This window comes from Falco naumanni, chromosome 3, assembly GCF_017639655.2.
Source record: "Falco naumanni isolate bFalNau1 chromosome 3, bFalNau1.pat, whole genome shotgun sequence".
NCBI classification, from domain to species: domain Eukaryota; kingdom Metazoa; phylum Chordata; class Aves; order Falconiformes; family Falconidae; genus Falco; species Falco naumanni.
In genome coordinates this window covers 24,078,144-24,096,714 of record NC_054056.1, presented here as the reverse complement: position 1 = coordinate 24,096,714, position 18,571 = coordinate 24,078,144, and the positions used below count along the sequence as shown (strand labels likewise).

Below are 18,571 nucleotides of genomic sequence, written 5' to 3'. Positions count from 1 at the left end.
TTAAAAACTGCAAAACAAGCAATTCCATAACAACATTAGGCAGTCTATTTACAGTGCTTTGTAAGCTTTAGTGCTGGAAACTTTTTCCAATGCCCAGTTTACATCTCTCTGACTGTAATTCAAGCCTATCAGTTATATTCACAAAAGATATGGAGAGCAGATTACATCCTTTCTCCCTGAAGCAGCCTTTATGTCTCCCCTCTCCTCTCTCCTTTCCACATTTCTCTGAGGCTGTGTTTTCAAACTCCTCATTATCCTTACTCTTCTTCACTGGACTGACTTCAATTTGTCCACCTTTCAGAAGAGTCGTGATCAAATTTGACACAGTACTCCAGCTTGGATCTAATGAATGTTGAGTAGATCAGAAAGAGAGGCTGATGTGCCTTCCAAGGCAGGTTCCTGTCTTACATTGTACTAGGGCATCTTCCTTTTTTGCAACTGTTGCCTTATGATCAGCACGTGATCTACTAGAACTGCCAGGTTCTCTTCTGCAGAGCTGTTACTAACAACCAAATCTATCCTGTGCTTATGTAGCTGATTCTCCTTGTGTAAGTGTAGAACCTTTCCTTGTCCTTACTCAGCTGCATCTCACTTTTGCAAGTCACTCTTGTGTTTTGTCATGATCTTTCCAGATTCTCATTTTCTCTCTGATTTCTCTTTGGTCCCTTTTAGTGCTGTGTTACCTGTAAATGGAATAAATACAGTTTATGTCCTGTCGTGCAGCCCCATGACAAAATCCTCTATATTAATATGGACAGCTTATAAATGCTAGGATGAAATAAAAACCTTCAGACTAGCGTCAGCACTTCCTTAAAAACTACAGTCAAACAAGCACAAAATTTACATCTAGAAACAGATTTTTTTTCATTCTTTTGCTCATTAAGTACTTGTTTGTTCCAGTTAACAATCAAAAAAAAATCAAGCATTGACCTAATTCTAAAATCAAACTGAGTTAATATCAGGAGTAGATGACATATATTTCTCTTTTAGCACTAGTCAATTTAAACATCAGTCATACAAGAACAGATTTACAGCTGAAATGAGTTGCCTTCTCAGAATAAATGAAGCAAGGAAGCCTGTTATTTCCTCACTCAATCTTTTGCATATAGCATATGTATTGTAAGAATAACCCATGTATTTCAAGGTCTGTAGAATTTAAAAGCATCCACATCTTGCAAAAGGAGCCTTAAAACTTACCTCCAGACACTGATTATTCTGGAGCATGAGTCATTTAGGAGTGTCTTAGATAATAACAACCTGCAGAGGGGAAGAAATTTTATTCCACAGTCTAAAGTATTTTTTTAATCTTTTCTAGTATCAAACTTTATGGAACTAGCTCTCCTCCTCGTGGTAAATACAGTTTTATGGTGTTAACCTAACAAATATCTTTGACTTCAGAAAAAATGTCATCTATTTCCCTACACTTAGACAAGAAATTACAGTAGAACCAGTTATGTCCCTGAAAGATTAAACATTTCTGAAGTGCAGCCATTGCATATCATTGCTGTAATTCAGTCACTCACAAATCCTCTCCATCAAGTTACATTAGAAAAAGTGTTAATGTTTCATTTAGAGTTTCATACATTAGTAGAAGAGCAACCAACTTTCTGAAAGAAAAATCAGAACAATGGGTGTTCAATAATATAAGTGAGAATGTTTTTAGTAGATCTTGTGTTCCTCACTGACCAGAACATGAGTAAGAACTTCTGTGTGTCTTTACAAGTTCTTGTCAAGGCTAAGAGTATATTTGTTGTCTCTGTATTATGGGAGATTCTTAATACTCATCTCTCTTGCAGGACTTCTTGAATACTTTTTTCAGCACTTCAAGACTTAAACAAGAGATGCTGTATAAGTGGAAAGCATGATGATGACACCTTTTTTTTAATATCTCAGCAATGATGACTTATTACTACTCTGCATTCAACTTCTTAGCCAAAGCACTTGATAATCTTCTCATTCAATCCTCTATACAGTAAAATTCCTTATTTACAAAAATAAAAGACTTATTCTGATTAAATTGTCTCCCTTTAAACAAAGATGAATAATTTTCGCTGTGGGTCTTCAACACTTAGCTGAAATATAACCAAACAGATGTCAAGAAATGGTAAGAAGCATCTTAAGAAGCTACTTAAATTATGAGTGGCTTTGTGTAGTTTTAAAATTTGCATCTTTTCCATTCTGAGTGGCAACAGAATGGAGACTTATTCTCGTTGCATGGATATGTTGTAACCAATAGATTTTTCACAGGGCTGTCCAAAGGAAAAATTAAAAATTAATTAATTAAAAGCTTTATGGAAGACAAAGCCTAAAATAGGATCACCAATTATTGCAGCTACATTACTCCACATCATGAGCAATGGTGGCCTAAGAACCGGAAGAGACCTTGTTCTATACCACTGCAGAACAGAAAACCTTTTAGCTGTAATGCCCTTGGCTAGCTGTGATGGTCAGATATATACATTCTGTCTTACACAGAGGAGTTGAAGCCATGCCTGGCATTTTTAATTGTTACTACAAAACAAAAAATCAATGATAATGGTTTTTAATACTCTCTCAACTGTCACTTCAGGGCAGGGACTGCTTTTGTGCTTACAGGACACCTAATAAAACAGGGCCACAATTTAATTAAAAGGTCAAAGAGCTTTTAAAATTGAAATAACAAAAAAGAACTGCTATAGTAATATATTCCACAGAACCAGCCTGCAAACCCTGAAGAACCTGGCTAGAATGGCTGAGCCATTACAGAGCAGGTGATAATTATCTTCCTGTGTATGCCAATGTCACATTAGGACTTAGAGCAAATCTTCTTGCTGCAGCTTTAGCTCAATATTTCTTTACCGATTTACCATGGACAGAGAGAACAGATCATTCTTTTTCTTTCTGAAGCAGCCTTTTATGTACTTGAAGACTGTTAATTTAGCTCTGTTCAGTCTTCTGCTTTTTAATCTCAGTAATACCAATTCACTCGGTCTTTCTTTCAAGGTCATGTGTTGTAGACTTCTGCTCATTCTCATTGCTACCCCCCAATACACATCTAAAGTGTGCAAAGCTATCTTCTTGACCTAGAAGGAATATTGCAACATACTGTTAAACACAGGTTTCCAGAAAGCTGATAAAATATATCCAGTTAAAAAGCTGAGTGGCAAATAAAAGTAGGCAAAAAACCAGGAATGATAGTCCATAGCAGTGCCTAGAGCACTGTTTGCTAATGTTAACATAATAATAAGTGTATGTTTGTGTGAGAACTGGCAGGTAAACATACTGTCTGCTATGAAGACTTTCAAACCTCCTGGGGGCAGTGAAGATAAACCAACACTCTACCCCGAAAAGCAGACTCCAGCCAATTCGGTTTAATAAGCAGATCTCATCTCTCCAGTGCTGCATCAGTTCAGTACCCAGCATAATAAAATGAGTCATCCTGTCATCTCTTCCTACTTCCAATGCTGTCAGCAAATTGCAACAGCTTAAGTAGCTCAGGAAGAAGTCTCTTTCTGCTGTTTCCTAAACTTAACCCATTTAGAATCCATGTGTTACGGTACAAGAGTATAAACTGAAGGCTTCCTAGCAATATTTCAGTGAATAATCGAGGGAATTACTGCTGTTTCCAAGAGAAGAAAATGTGAAACAAGTGTAACGAAATAAAATGAGCCTGGAGAGGGTTAATAACAGCCGTTCCAGAGAGACTGCAAGTAATTTTACAATGAATATTGTTGATTGCATGCCTACTGGACAAGTTAATACAGTGAAAAATGTCTGAGGAGAGGAAATGAATGGAAGATTGAGACTGCTTTGTACATTCAAAAAAACCCCTGTATCATAGTGAAAAAACAGCATGCTAGTCTGCTTTCAAATGTGTAATCAGCTCATTTTGGTTTGTTGATGATAGGGAGGTAAGTGGATAGCCAAATTCAGGTTAGCACAAGTGACTGTGAAGTGATTAATACTTAAGATACCTGAGGCAGAGCAAGTAGAAGTGCAAGATGTAATTAAGAAAATAAAGAACATGAATAGTAATGCTTTTCACACCTGGTGAGAAAGAGCGCATTGTTGACATGGTGTGATAGCTACAGATGGTAACTGAAGTGGGAAATGTGTGAGAGGTAGTGATAAAATACAAGGATTTGTAGGACTCTTCTGAAGAAGACCTGATTTTCAAAGATGTTTTCAAGTCAGGAGTATACAACCCTGTAAGTCAATTGGAGAAGGTGGGAGATGAAATTTTGTTTGTTAATTACAAATATGCTAACGGTGGCAAATGGGAACTCACTAGTTACTTAATCAGAGTGTCATTGCTCTACTATAAGCCTTACTTAAGACTACGTTAGGTAGTTCTCTTGTCTTAAAAATTAATTAGCAGTAAACTTTAACTTCTCTCACACTTCACAATTTAGGCAGATGTTTATTGAAGTATAGGTAAATAAACTGAAATAATGAGCACATTTAATTAGGAATTTAAATTGTCTGAGAAGTTATATCCTAAGCTGCCTAGAACATGAGCCAAACAGAAGGAAACGGTTTACGTGTAACACCTATCAATGCATGCGATGATGCAATGTATATATACTATCAAGTAACATTTGGGGTTCCATATTCACCATGTCTCCACGATTCCACTTCAGTTTTGATTGCCTAGTAGTTACAAGTTATTATTAAATAACAAACTGAGGAACAAAAAAATGCATAAATGCCTACTAAGATGTTTACATTAGAAGAAAAGGCTGTGACCTTTTTGCTGTTTATAAAGGATCAAGCAACAACCTTGATAAAGCAGTAGCCACTGCTTTCAAGTCTGAGGTTGGTGGCATTTAGTAAGGTCTCCAGACAGAAACCTGTCCAAAAAAAAATATCTGGTATAACGCAGTCTCCTTCAGCAGTGCTTCTGCCACCATCTCAATTAGCCATCATCTCAATTATCTACCTCATGTATTACTGCGTCTGACAAGCAAGCAGCCCCGAAGCACAGACCACAGTCCCTGCTTCCTCTTTCATTTTCCAAGTAACATTTAGACCTAGGTATGATAGAATAGGATGTGGTGGATGTTCCCTTCTCAAGGGAGGGGTTACATGCCTCAGAGGAGCAAAAATATCCAACTGAAATCATGAAACTTGAATCCATTTTTTCCTGAAAAGTGAGGATTTTGGTATTTTCATGGACTATCTGCTCCTTCACACAGAATTCTTAATATCAGTCTCTCAGCCTTGACCATACAGCAAGTCATGCTTCCATTTGCTCCTGGCTGCAGAGCACGTATCAACTCAGGGACAAGAAACATGTACTTCTTGGAAAAAACATGCTTCGGGCATGCAATGGCTGCTGCACTCCTGCAGCACTTTTAACCACCTCTGTTTGTACCTCTGGGAAGATCTTACCTACACCACATGCTCTGCTGTGGAGGCAGAAACTAACCGCTAGGGTCTAACCCTTTTCTCAGTAAATCAAAATGGCAACATTCAGCTCTATTCCTTTTACAACTCAGAGTGAAGTTATCTTGCAGCAAAACCAAGCAAAGACTTTGGAGTAAGGAAATCAAGAGCTGCTATACTATGTGATTGGGGAAAGAAGAAGAGATTTTCAGGAGACAAAGGCTAAGTAAAAAAAAAATCAGATAGCAAGACAATGTCAGTATTTTTTGGTTTATTTCAATATGGGAATTTAAACTGATGACTTCCTGGGCTGCAGATTAAAAGCTTATAGAGGATGCAGATAATCTTTCATGCAGAGGATGTTGGAGGCTTGGAATTCACTCTTTGGTATTTGACATACCAGTTTTAATCCTCATGTTAGCTCTTGGGAACTCTCTGACCAAAGGTAAATAGCCAGCTTGTCTCTTAATAAGCATGAGGATAACAATTTACAATAACCTTAGGTTTGCGTGGAAGGGATGCTACATAAAGTATCTGTGCCATTTTCTGGATGGGACACTGGAGATTTAAATAAGTTTTACTAAATGAAACTAAACAAATGTTTTTATCAAACTATAGAAGTAGTTAAATAAGTTCAGCATACTCAGATAACTTTCCTAATCAATCATACACTAGAAATTATTTTTCTGCTTAGCTAAATCTGCATTTACATGTTCCAGGTACCAACCTCAGCAGCAAATCGGTATTCTATTTCTACTACATAAATGACCATTTTCATTTTGCGCATATCAAAACACTTTTCCCAGTAGTTTAAGAATACTCTAGCGCCAATTTTTATTAAGAGACTTATTTCAAATAGGAAATACATTCAAGCATGAATGTAACCTACCCTGTAACTGCTGTAAACTAGTATGAACATCCTAAAAATATTTAGTCCCCACTTATTCAAAATCAGCTCTTAAAATGATACTGTTCATAAAGACTTTCAATATTGGATTTGTGGCTCTATTCAGATTCAATAAATTAATTAAAAACTTAATCTACCACCATTGCTAGTGATGAAACATAAACTGGATGGTAAATGAGTGAACCATATTGGTGTCTTTTCCATAGGAAATACAAAAACCTATCTTGATTTTGATAAATAAATCACTGTTAGTTACAGTACGGCTGTAGCTGTGTGGCTTGCAACACTAGAGAAATAAAAACTCTAGAGTTTTGCCTAACAAGGTGGTTTATCCACCAGTTGTACGTGGCTTAGAAAGGAAAGACCTTGGTTTTCTCCCTTTCCTCACAGATATATAGATCCTTACTGTCTGGTTGGCCTGCACTGGAGTCTAGTGGTCTCCACTCGTTTGACCTGGACAGCAGTGGCCCCAAGAACGAACATGCTCATAAACCCTCTGTTATGAGCATATTATACCACTAGATTTTTAAGCAGGACTTGAAACTGTTTTGTACCAAAAAAAATGAAGGTCCAGAGCAGCCACTATTTAGCTGAATCCCCACTCACTTCAGGAAGATGAAATTCAGCAAGGACATAGTAAGAATTACCAGAAATCTGTATTAGAGGCAAACCCATTGAAATTACATTCTTGCTGCCTTTATAAGTAGGAATCAAGTAAACAAGATAGAAATTGTGTGGATAAAAATATTACTTTCAATCTGAAAGTTGGTGACTATGATCTGTAATTGCTAATAACTTTTAAAATGTATGCCCGCATTCTTTTTAAGGACTAAGGTTAACAATAGTTTCTAGTATTTCTTGCTTCCTATTCTTTCACCAATTAGTAACTGCAAGACATCTCTTTAATTTTAATTGGCCAAAAAGTAAACCGTGAAGATTGATCACCAAATACTTTTCCCAGACTTTAAGATAAGTAGGGTTAAGAAACAGAAGGAAAATTAAATAAGAGGAGCAATGTTTAATGCCTTTGGCATTATTTCTTTTAGTTAGTGGTGAATGCTAAGTGATGTTTCAAACTGAGATCACAGTTGAGCAGACAGAAAGGAAAATATCATTTTGTCTGTGAAGTTCTCAGAAAGATGAACCTGTCAAGAGGTAGAGAAATAGGTCACATGAAAGTTAATGGAAAGTAATAAATGGAATACATTGTGCCACAACGCTTCATCTCAATTAAAAGTTCACATGCTGAATGCCATTTAAATTGACATGTACCCAGCTCTTATCAGCTTGCTTATTTATAGTCTTTGCATTTACAAAGGCTGTTTATTCCACTGGGTGGTCTCTGGAATCCTCCTGTTGCATTTCTTAGTCAAGAATAATTGAAGTGTAAAGTAGCGAAATGCCAAGATTCATAGGAAAATGTTTCATGGGAGAATGTTTCTCTATTACAGATGTTCAGGTGCCTCAGAATAAACTGATGTTTATCAGTAGAGAAAGAGTGGGGGTTTTTTTCTAGCAGTGTCCAGCACTAGACTGACATGAACTAACCATTATTCTTTGAATGCAGCATCATCATCACTTTAAGAGGCAACTCCAACACCGCTTTTTTACAGTTCAAGACAAAAAAGAGTGGTTTGGAAGGCAATCCAGAGAACATGTCATAGCTGAATGACATGCCACACTGCTGCACCTCAGCTTCCCACACAGAGGTGTGATGAGAATAATGAACTTGCTGAAAGAGCTATAAAAAGCTGACTGGGGGGTTACAGCTTTATCCTTGCATGACGTTGTTGCAAGAGGTGGATAATAGTTTATAGGGATTACTTGAGCCACTTGTAGATGAGATAAAGCTTTGTAGCTTTTGTATGGGAGAGATGTCTTAAAGCTGAAGGTGAGACACAGAAAGATACTATAGGTACTACTAAAACGGGGAACATGACTGCAGCACGCTGAGGAGAAAAATGTTAGGCGTCAGAAGGGTGCATATTTTAAGTTGCATGTGAACTCTTGCTCTCTAGGTCAGATGTCTGACTTAGAGCTCCATCTTTAAGTACTTTATCCCTCTTCTTAGGTTAAATGCTTCACTAAACTCACTTGTCTCAGGGTGATAGTGGGAGCTATTGTCTACATAATTGCTTGCTAGTCCTTGAACTTGCTCAGGAAATGAGAGCTCTGGTGTGTAGACCTCTTTCAGTGCCAAGATCTCAACCATATTTCCTCCAACTCCACGGGAAATGCCTGCATCGTATAAGATTTGGGGAGCACCTTTCACCTCCTGTTATAGCTGTGCCACTGAGCTGCCAAGACTGCCAGAGGCAGCTAGCAAGAGGGAGCCTGGCATTACAGGAATGGTCCACCGCTACAACATGGAAGGGATGAGTATGGATCTCTGTTTTGTGATGAACAAATGGATGCCAGAGTGCCACAAGCACACTGAATAGAACAGAAACATGGGATGTTTGGTAGCTTTACTAGCTGAGAGCAGAACTGAGACAGGTACAGATCACTTCCTTGCTCAGACTGGGAGGCTAGTGTGCATGTGCAGAAGCCTACACATGGGCACCAAACACTTCCACTGCCACAGTGTTAATAGGATGCTTCATTTCAGCCAAAGATGTTTCTTAATTAAATGTAATTAAATTAAAAAAATCTCACAGGGCTTTTTTTCTGGTTTTTTTCTGTTTGTTTTGGTTTGGTTTGTTTTCTTCTGAATCATAGCCCTGACAGAGTAGTGATTTTGGAACAAAGACTGTATCAAACCTACAAGTCAGCAGGTAGATGGGCATGGTGGGAGTCTGGACTATGTGGGAGACATTCATTGTAGCCCTCTTTGGGGGAACACAGCGCCTTTCAGCAGCTAAGAGCAAAACAAAACCCAAGAGATATTCAGTGAAAGAAATACAAGCTCACAGTGCTGTGGCTCCTGTTTGCAACAGTTCCAAGATCTGCACTGCTCTGACAGTCAGGCTGGACAATATCAAAGTCAGGAATAGGAGAAAAAACCTCTTACAACTTGTACAATTGCACAAGTATGAAGACGTCTTTTCAGAGAGTTTATAAATGAAAAGGAGAACTGTTCATCCTTAGCTTACAAACACGTAAATGTGCACTGCTACCATGCAAATCAAAGTATCTGTGATTTGAAAAAATCATACCTGTGTCTGAAGGTCTGATTCTGAATTGGCTGCTTACATTTAATTCTCCCAAGCTGTATGTGTTCTAATGTCCTGAGCACTAAGGATTTTGCACTGAATTCTTGCTGATTCTTATTTGTTCAGTGTAGTTGAGAAATTGAGCACTTTGGGTAGCTGTCTCCCCTCCTCACCCAAAGCCTTAGGCTTATTCTGCTGTCAAAAGTCTGAAAAAGAATGCGTCAAGGGTTATATTTAAAATGCTTCTAAGTGGAATTTGTACTCGGTTAATATTTAAGTACTGCCTACAATGCATGCAATAAAATGGAAGTATGCTTTGGAAGGCTCTGATTGAATGTGCATGTCAGCTGGTGCTCTGCTAGCCTGATGCAATTTGATTTTGATATAATGTAATAGAGCACAGTGATGAAAACCAGCAATCCTAATAAGGCTCCTCTTTTCACAGCTTATTTATTTTTCGCCAGCGAGGCAGGTGCCTCTCTATCTCTCTCTCGCTTTCAGAGCATGTAATCAAAATAATTAGCTAATACAATTTTTCTTTGTGTCATAATTAAATGAAATCTAAGTAACAGACTATTACTTTCATATTGCAAAACCATAGGGTCAAATTTTCAACCAGTATATACTGGCAGCATGGATGTCAGCTGAACAAAGAAAAAACCTTGCAGCAACAACCTTACTCAACAGGAAAGAAATGGACTAACGGGACCTGACTGCCCTGTAGGTGCCCAGAAGACGGCTGGCTGTGTTCCATGCTGTTTCAGTTGCCTGCTCTTTAGCATCTAGGCAGATTAGACTGTGCTGTGACTTTTGTAAGGTGGAAAATTGTATGAAGCTACCAAATTCATTTCTGTGTGATTCTGGTTTTGAACACAGGTTTCTAGGGTGAAAGGCTAATCCATTAACCGATCACATCAAGCACATCTCATTATGCAAAAGATAATGTTAATACACTCCATTTCCTACATTTTTAAGGATCTGATGCATTCAGGGACTTTTTTTCTCCTCATGCTAATTGTACTCTCTGCACCTTTTATCTAATTTAACATGTAGTTTGTGTCAAAAAACTTCTTGGAACAAAACAACAATCAGGCTTTCATGAAATCACAGATCCTCTAGGAACCAAGAAAAGTAAGCTGTGGCAGAACAGAAGAGGATGCTATTCTCAGTCCCAGTGGGCAGCAAAGCTAAGCAAACGAGAGTGACGTGCTGACTTGAGTATGTTCGGTCTTGGAAGAAAAATGCTTTTTTACTTTAGAAGTGTATGCAATTATCCTTTTTCTCTCCCAGCCACATGCATACACATCTGGTGCTAATTCTGGCCTTTACAGGATGCTTTTTATGTCACTGTGGGGAAAAAAAAGCTGTAAGTGTTCTGAACAAGCATAAAAGCGCTAAGCCACCATCATAGAGAATAGTCTGCAACACTCTAGCCTCACAGATTTTAAAGGATGTATCCAAGATCTTGTCTGAAGTATGCTGTGCTGAACCAGCTGAGATGGCTGGCAGTGACAACTTCTTTTCCCATCCTGCATAGGGATTTAGGAAGAAGTGTAGGGAACCTTGATGAAATCTGTTGCTGACATTTAAATAAATTAATGACGTACTCTGTATACAAACAAGAGAAGCTGATGTTTCAGCAGTGATGGGCCTGATTAGTTTTTAATTATGATGAAGCCAACATTTTAGTGGTTTGTGTTGAGCTTTTTAAGCCAAAATTTCAGTGAGTCTGCTCATGTGGAAACATGTTTTTATTGATACATCAGCTATGTGAAGGTCTGTACATACTGGCTAAATCTAAATTGTGCACCAAAGACATGCTCCTGATTGTCCCGACAGCAGGCTTCATTTAGGGAGCAAATGCAACTCCCTTCACACCTACACACCCGTTTCCTTCCCAAATAAACAACAAATCTATAGGTGGACAGGAAATGGTGTGCATTTGGTTCTCTCCCAGACAAGTCACAAAATGTCTAGCAGCTTTATACACAGGAGTTGAGAAGTGCCTCTGGCTCAGTTAATTTAGACATAGCCACTGCCATTTTCCTGTCTGCTGCACTTCCAGCGAAGGGGAGTCTCTGTCCTGTGATGGTAGGTAGCTATGAGTTAGCTGCTATTTTATGAGAGCAATTGATGCAACATATTAAGAGAGCAATTTTAAGATGGATACATTACTGCTATTCTTCTTGATCTGTTGCTTTTCTAGCTAGAAATATAATAATGTTGTCAGTCTGAAAGAGTGGACACTTTTTGTACACAGAAAAAAATAATCTGTTTCCATATAGTAAAGCGAAAGTGCAAATGTTCAACTCTGCCTGGTAGCTTCAAGGAAATTATTGAAATTCATATTTATGATGCTGTGAAGACGTGGTATTAGGAAAGAATTAGTCTTGACCAAGACTATAGAGAATCAATTCACATGTCATTCTTAAAGCTTAAGTGACTATTAAAATGCAGATAATTTGTCTGAGTTGGTGAAGTAATCTCAAGCCCTCGAAGGGGAGATGTTAAGCCAATTAAGCAGACAGGTGTAAGTTGCTCAGAAGCCAACAAAAAGATAATGTTATTCTCTTATTCCTCTTGCCACTCAAATGTTGCTTGCAGCCCCTCAAAAATGGCACAGACTTACTAGATCATTAATGTACTATTAGTGCTTATTTTTACTAAATGGCAGTTGATAATGTGGAATCTTACGGGTTTATTTCTTCATTACATCAAGTAAAGGTTCTGCAATGAGAAAATTGCCAATTTACTTTCCTGTCTGGAGGTAGGTGAGAAATATTTTTCCTCTCCTACTTGAATACAAAAATCTCAAAATTGTTCCCATCACATAAAAAGACACCTAAAAACTCACACTAAGACATGTGATAGGGCAGAGACATGTTTCAATCCCACTGTGATCAACTCTAACTAAAAAGGTATTTATGTTTTCAACATGTATGTTTTCTTAAGGTTAACATCCATGAATGTTGACACAAGCTAAGGATATTTAGTGTCGTACTTGGAGACTGCTCCCATAGGGGATTTTGGTTAGAAGTTGAAACAAAGTGTATTTTGTAGGTAGTTAAATGTCCCCCTATTTTAAAGACATGATAAAATGTGACACCTTTGGAATCAGCAACTTGTGTTTTGTTCAGCTCAGGTGAGGATAGTTGCATCTTACAAAATTCTAAAGTAACAAGAGCAATGAAACCTGGTTTCCTAAGGTTGTCTCTTGTGGCTGGATTCGCTGGCACCTCACAGCATCAGCTCCAGTTGATGCTCTTCCCACTTGGAGTGCTTGTAACGTACAGACTCCTGCGTGCCTCGTAAGGGTAGAGCTCAGCTGAAGATGCCTCTGCCCCTGGAAATTGTGCTGAACATAATACCTTTGAGACAACGACCTCTTCCAAATTTTGAATCATTCAAACAACTGCTAAATTCATCAGGCACAGATCAGACAGATACAGAGAGGGACACTGTGCGAGTCTTGTTTCCTTCTGAAACTAGTAAAAGGAGCTGCCATGGATGCGCCAGTAGTGTTTACAAGACAGACCCAACTCCATGTCTGCACCTCTCACCAGTTCCTGACAGATGCTAGAGCAATGCCACAAGAAAGTTATTTACAGAGGATTAAAAAAAAAAAAAAAAAAAGAATAGAAGCATCCTTAGATCTGTTTGGTACCATTCCAATTTTCCCTCTCCCTAGCAGTAGAATGGTACATTGCTAGCTGACACTGGCTCAGTCTTGCTCTCAAGCCCTGCAGGAGAATACACTGATGTTTGAATGGTGTTAACACATCCTGTTCTTTCATGTCACCTTCATAACTGAGAGAAGGATCCTTTTACTTCTCACACTGAAATACTCGGACATACATAGCATTTAAAATGTAGTATTAATTTGCTTTGGTTGCATATTGCAGTTGATTTAGTACACAGAGAACAGTACTTGTGTGAGTAAATCACAAATGATGTGACAGATATTTTTTAACAGTACCATGTAAGAGTGTGTCAAATATTCTTCTTCTTTTACAGTGCATTAAAAGAAATCTTACCCTTGAACTGCTGAGAAAATAATTTATCCTAATTTTTTTTAAAGTCTGATTCAGTCCTCTTAACATAATTTCCTGAGCTTTGAACTCATTGAGTCTTCTAATAATGTCCTTAAATGAGGGAAGGAGGTAATTTTCTCTCTCACTGCCTTTAGGGGATCATCAATCATGGATCACTCATAAGTGTTAGCATTGCACCATGGCTGCCTTTTTCTTTTTTCTTTTTTTTTTTTTTTTTTTTTAAGAAGCCTAATCATGCATGGAGAAAGTGCTGTAGAGTAAAAGTTTCCATTTATAAATTGCAGTCTTTGTGCAGAATTGCTGTACCTCCTGCAAGGCAATTTTAGTATAAAGCCCTACAGTGATTCAGATCCCTAGCTACAATATTTTTTTTTATAACCTTTCCTTCACCCACTGCCACAACACATTTTTGTAACAAGCAAATTCCATGGATGTTATAAGGACAGATTTATAAATAAGTTGTACTGTGATACTGTCACAGAAGATGTGCTTATTAAGCCAAGGGATGATGCAAGTATTGAGCTATCAGAAAAGCCAAGCTACTTTTATTTAAAACCCAAGAAATAAGCACCAAGATATTAAGAAGTGGTTTGACTGAGCACTTACTCTCAAACATTTGCATATTCAGTTAATTTCAGTATTAAAACACTGTCAAATTATCATACTAGTCTTTTCCATTTGAAAAGCAGATTAGATCACACAAAATGTGATGGTCTTCATCTAAACCCTCAACTAAATTTTCCCACATTACAAAAATCAGTATTTGCTTTTCCAAAAAGAATTGCAATTGGCAGTAGGTGATTAGGAGAAATGAAGTCAGAATACCAACTGTACCCAGTGGCAGTAAAAGTATGCAAGTGAAGAATGAAATTATTTCTGAATCTCACTGTTTGTTGAAAATAAAAAGCATTTCCATATTAGACATTACTTCTTTCAGCAAAATAAATTGAAGATGGAACAAAACACCCCTAGTGCATTCCTGCTTATTTATAAAGTTCTGTTTCCAGAATACACCACTGCACAGCGACAGACAGCATCTGCTCACTACTCCAAGGTCCCACAGCACGATGTGCTTGTTCAGGATTGCAGTCCCAAGGACTGTTCTCTGCCTCTTTCACCCACTCTTTCCACTTTCTTCTTCCGTTACTTTCACATACCTTTCCGTTCAAACCACACTCTCTGAACTCCATTCACTCCTGTAATATGCATTTCTAAATGGCTTTACACAAACCTTTTCTGCGGGCAGCTGCATGCCCATGTTTTGGCACAGGAGATGTTATTGTTTCATAAAGATGCTTATTTGTTTCTAAACGCTTGCGGAAAACGAACACATCTTTTCACACTATGGTTTCATTACACTTTAAACCAGTCTTCCATGAGGTATATATAGTAGCAGCAGCAGGGAGCATCCTACACTTGAGGCTAGCAGTCTCACAGAAATACTGTGCAAATATGACTTTACTGCTTTCTCTTCTTTCATACAAGACTTGAATAACTGGCACTGCCTCATGCCTGTCAAAAGACTGCTCTGTAAATCCATTCCAAACAAAAAGGAAAATGTAAGTAAAATGCACATGTTCACCAAGTCTGTTTTTTCACCTTTTGAACTCTGGAACAGCTTTTTAAAGCAATCAGCTCCAAGTGCAAACGATACCCTGCTGCCACTTAGCCTCCTTTCCCAAGAAACCCATTTGCAAAGTATTATTTGTTTATTTCTCTCAGGACAGAAATAAGCATTAAACATGGGAAAGTTAATACACTTCATAATGATAAACCAGGGGTTTAAATGAGCACAAAAACTTGCTGAGGCAAAGCCTTTACAATTATTTTAAAGCTCTAATAGGATTCCTTGCATGCATTTGAAACATATATGCACACAAAGCACTGACCCAGGACATTGTCACTGCTGTTTCTGTTATCGTTATGACTTTGCAAGCTGTGTCTTATTAATGAGCATTCAGTGCAGTGCTTTACCTATTGTGGGAACCACTGTATCTTTGACATGTCCCTCCTTTTCCTGAGAACTCTCCCCTAATTAATATGAAACTGCTGCGAAATAAGGTAATACTACACATAACAGAAGCAGCCCAGAGCAGATCTGCATATTTGCAAGACAGTCCAGCATAACACAGAATGATACCTGTGCTACCTGAATGACCAGCAGCAATCCAGCATGGGCCAAGTGTGGTACCTCCCCATGCAAAGAAGGGAGACATTGCATTACCCCTGCCAGCATTAAGTAAGAAGACTCACCTCAGGCAGATGGAAAACAAAAGAAGTGAAGAATTATTGTTTTTTAGCATGCAGACATTTGGTGTCCTTTTCCTTTGCAGCCAGCCACCCAATCATGCACATAGAGAGCACACGCAAAATTTTTCCTCTTTGCAGAAAGGAAAGGAGAAGATACAACAGTTGCTGCACCAGGCTAGCGCTATGGAAGCACTTAGCCTGTCCAAGAGAGGAAGGTAGAGGAGAGTCAGCAAACACAGTCTTGCTTCTGTAAATAGGTGCCACAAAACTGCACTTACACAGGGTAAGCCTCATTGAAAGGTTAGATGAAGAAGTACTGCAGCAGGTTTTGCCTCCTACTTAATTCTTGTTGATTTAACTTAATTCCTGGGGTCCCCAAGGACAGTACAGTTCCCATGGCTCTGTCTTTTCTTATCCCAGAGGCATACATGATGCAATGCTGTATGCATGAACAGTCTGGGCTGGACTGTGCCTTCAGAGGCACAGGCTTTTTTATCTCCTGCAGCACTCTCAGTCTCCCACAGGATGGCTGATGCCACTGGCACTATTAATGCAGTACTTTGCCCGAGTATGTGTTGCTTCCCTAAGACAGTGCAGGTTAGAGGGGTTTCCTGGAAGTCCTAGTGTATCTGTGCAACTTGAATGCCTGGTCCCATGGAGGGAAGCAATCTATTGCAGCACACAGACATGATGGGCTTATCACACACGCCTCCTCAGATCCGGATCCTTTTTTCACAGAACTTTCTCAAATCTTCAAATCAAAACTTCATAATTGACCCTGCCAGCCAGAGCTGCAATTCTTCAGGTTTCTTTCTTGTACCTTCAGGGTTTTTTTGGCTCCAAATTAATCTGTCAGGCGAACTAGGAAGAAAAGAAAAATAACGTGAGCTGCTTAGCAGGAAACTTTATCCATTTAAAGCAAATCTTCAAATAGTTATTAAAATGCAAGCCTAGCTTTTCTTTTCTCCTGCTGCACAGAAGCAGCCTCACACTATCACCTAGTTACAGAGCAAATTTTTCCCATTCTAATGTTTGTTTTAATGGTCGTTTCAAGTGCAGCATATAACCAGTGAGCAGTTTAATTCTGTGCCTGAGAGCGAGCTCTTATGTGTTAAACTCTCACAGCATGTTCACCGCTAAGCAATACTCAGTTTCTAGCCTCTACCCAAACTCTGATAGTCTTTGTTTTTCACATCCACATTCTGGTTTCCATCCCACATAACTCTTTTAAGTGGTCTACATACATAAATGCTAGTTGACTACTGCCTAACTTAAATCTCGTGCACAATTTCAATGCAAAGACTTCCACTGACCTCACGGATCAGAATTCTGATGAACAAGAAAACCTCATTATGGAGGAAAAACTACCTCTGTTGAAGTAAATTTCTTTCTTCCTAAAGCAATTATCTTCATTCAACAAAAATAATATTAGACATTTAAAAGACATTTCTAAAAAAATTAAAGACTCATTCTTTTTAAGAGTATTTGTCTATGTCAGAAAACATCTTTAAAGTATAACGATATTGTCTGGAAGTATCGAATGAAACTTTCTTTTCCTAAGACAGTGTCAATTTTTTTAAATAAATTGAGTCTTTTGAAGATGGTCAATATTGTTGTAATATCTTCCTATGAATATGATAATCAGTGAGCCATCATGATAGCCAGTTTTACTAAAAGGCTCAAAACATGCAGGGTGGTAGCTTTCCAGATCTGTTTGTTAGCCACTAGCTTAACAAGGTGTCAGGCTGACAGAGGCCACAACTATTCATCAGCCAATCTATAAACCATTTATTCCAAGAAAATGAAATAAATTTAAAAGGCTGACTGCATACCCAGCCAGGTCTTGCAGATACAGGAACCCATAAAAGCATGAAAATTTGCTATGGGAACCTGAACAATGGAGTGTTTTTACAATCCAGTAATGGAATAGCACTTGGGAGAACTATTCCTGCTCCATTTACTAGTTTATAGGTAGGCAGAGGCTGCTGGCTGTGGCAGGAACTATCAAAGAGATTTTATTTGCTGTTATTTTGCTTCTAGGAGTTGTGAAAAGTTTGCAAAAAGAAGTTGGTTTTCTACTTCCCTTGTTGCCATGAGCACCTAATGTAGGAATGGTTCTCGGACACAAGTGCAAATTGTACATTTTTATTCTTCTGACTGTTACAGGTGAATCTTCCTTTACTGGAATCAGCAAGATCACCACTGACTGAAAAATATTCCAACTAACCTGTGTTACAATGACCTTTCTCATTTTTATATGTCCACTGCAGTTCAGGAAAACATACCCAAAAATTCAGTAATAAACATTTTCTGAATAAAAAATTGAAATAATTGTTGGAAAAAATGTTCAAAAATGTGCCACAAATGACATCTTCAGGAAAAAAGCCAAACTGGGATCAAACTAGGAGTTGTGCTCATGTAAAGCCTCATTTCATAATGAATTAAGAGGTTTTGATCTACAGAGAGAACATGGCATAAATGACCTCTACTTATATGTTTACTTTTGTTTATTGGTAACTGGCTGACTGGTTCTGTTTCATCTCCCTTATTCCATTAAAGTTTAAACTACTTATTGTTTCAGTTCATTTCTTTTTAACCAGCTGTATCTGTCTGGAAATGTGCACAGGTAGCATACCTAGACTTTATTTCAACATCTTATTCGAAGTGCTGTACTTTGTACACAGTACTGACATTCACAAATAATGCACTTCTACGAAAATCTGTTTCACTCTATGGGCTGTGCTAGCAGGAGTTTTCTGTTTGCATTTTTTTAATATAGATCATGTCATCCTTCTTAAAAGGAATCATAGCCTTCTGTGCTGAAGTTTCATAAATACAAAGCTAGA

At 38.2% G+C, this 18,571-nt stretch overlaps 1 long non-coding RNA gene across 1 annotated transcript; it reads right to left on the bottom strand.

Annotated features, from left to right (window-relative positions):
* Nucleotides 1–416: 416 nt before the first annotated feature.
* Nucleotides 417–16,589, bottom strand: LOC121085067. Its single transcript, XR_005826945.1, has 4 exons — nt 15,729–16,589; nt 9,427–9,629; nt 1,198–1,257; nt 417–683 (listed from the first exon to the last, which is right to left on the bottom strand). It is a non-coding gene; the product is annotated as an uncharacterized LOC121085067 (long non-coding RNA).
* Between the last annotated feature and the right edge of the window lie 1,982 nt (nt 16,590–18,571).